We start from the raw sequence: 2,279 nt of genomic DNA on the forward strand, positions 1-2,279 counted from the left end.
ACCAAGGGAGGAGTGTAGTTATTTTCCTCAAAACAAAACAAAAAAAAAGAAATATAACCAGAGGGTTTGATTTTTTGAAATAGCTCTGGGATACCCACTGTTTCCTGGTCAGGTGTAGTACTTTTTCATATTATCCCATGAGATTATAATTGGGCTATAAATTTTGTGAAGGCCAGGCCAAGGACCTATTATGGTCACCACTGCACCTAGCATAGAGATGGGCTTAATGCTGGTGCAGAGTGCATTAGCTGCATATTTTGATGAAAGAACCGGCATCGAAACTATCACGGGAGAAGTTTCATGCATTCATTTGTGTGTTTAAAAATACTGATTATCTAGTTCGTGGTCTGTCCAGAGGATATAAAGTAAAAGTATTCCTGTAGTATAGCACATGACTCAAATACAGTTGCTACGTCGCTCTTGAGTTTTCCACGTCTTTTGTGGGTACATAGATTTGCTGATTTATATGCTAAGCATATATTGTTTACTCTCTGTGTAGCTTCGGAGGGATACAATAGAAGCCAAATCAGATCTTCGAAAACTTATTTTTTAAAAGTTCACTTGGTTGTTAAGATGATATAAAAGAATAAGGAAAGGCAGATATTTTCTGTAACTCAAAGTTTAGTAACTAAATTGAGCTTTAAAATTACAAGCAAAACTATTAGAAGGACTATTTTACTGCCGACATGTCCCTCCAGAAAACAGGAACGTTGACAGTTCCTTAATTTTAACTGTGTCTGTTATATCTAAGATCATCACTAACAATGGTATGCAGTTGAGATCCATAAATACCTATTCAACAATATTCCTTAGTTTCAAATGACAAAAGATAAGCTCTCCTCCCCAGGCTTCTCATTTATATGCGATATCACGTTAGGAAGAAATGAAAAACACATGTCAAACCAATCCTGTACACTTTAAATATGTGCAGTTTCTTATATATCAATAACACCTCAATAAAGCTGCTGAAAAACCCCAAAACAAAAAGTAATGAAAATGTTACTTTATATGGGACAAATAAAGGAATTACTTCATTTCTTAAGAGCGGTTTCTTCTGGGGAACAACAAAGTACCTCTGCAGAGCCTAGTAGCCTGAGGACAATGGTGAAGCACATTTTATGTAATTAATACCTAATTTTTTTTTTTTAGCCTACACCTACCTTACTATCTCTACTCAACGAAAAAAATACCCTTTTAGTTTATTGTGTTATGCTGCAGCTCCACGGCAGAACTACTTGAATGGTTTGTGTTTTGCATCATTTCCAGCCTCCAAACAGGATTTTAGGATCCTTAGAAGTAAAATATATATTATCTACGTGACCGAAATTGCGTATCCTAGGTGTGTTTCGAAGTGCAGAAGATCGAGGAGCTATCGGCTCGGGGCTGGGTGTGGCTGGCTGTTGTGAGAAACCTTTCCTAGTGCTCGAAGTAGGCTTCCCAAAGATCTCCAAATCCCTTATGGAAAAGCCTTTCTCTCTCTCTCTCTCTCTCTCTCTCTCTCTCTCTCACACACACACACACACACCCCCTCTAAATAAAGGCATTTTCCTCAGGGTTCAACACCAGAGCGCCAGCCTAGGTGTTTTTGTTTGTGGAAGTGGGAAGCACAGTGCTGAAGCCAACTCTAGGGGTCCTTCCCGAGGTTCCGGATGAACCCGGCGCCTCCCTTCGGGCCTCAGTTCCGGGAAGGACAGTCGGCCGCAGCAGCTGGACCCGCCCAGGCTCTCGAAAGCACCTGAGTCGCGAGTGGCGACATGGGGGGCGGGTCGGGTCGAAAGCGTCCGCTCGGCTCAGCCCCCACCCCCGTGGCGGCGGCCCAGCAGGCTGAAGGGATGATGATTGACGGAGCGGCTCGGCGGCTAGGGCTTCGCAGAGAGAGGGTAGAAGAGGGGACGACTGAGCTTTCCCCTTAAACTGGTTGGGTTGGGCCTCGGGAACAGCCTTCCCCAGGCCTATTGGCCTCCCTGAACGGGTTGTTATGGTAACAAATGACAGACCGGTGCTTTATGAATCGGCCAATGAGAGGGGCCGTCTTTTCCACCCCACTTCTGAGCAGTAGGTGTTGCGAAAGCCCGGGTAGAATCCCGAGAAGAAGGTGGAGCCAGGACTTTCAGCGGAAGGGCGGGGGGGCGGGGCTGGCGACCTGGCTGGGCGAGCCAATCACGCCTGGCTTTATCAACGGCCCCGCCCCTTTACCGCACAATTCCCCTCCCCTAGCTCATTTCGCACGACGCAGCGGTTGGGAGCACAGACATTTTCGGAGCTGGAGCCGCCGCCAT

Source organism: Globicephala melas, chromosome 8 (assembly GCF_963455315.2).
Source record: "Globicephala melas chromosome 8, mGloMel1.2, whole genome shotgun sequence".
NCBI classification, from domain to species: Eukaryota; Metazoa; Chordata; class Mammalia; order Artiodactyla; family Delphinidae; genus Globicephala; species Globicephala melas.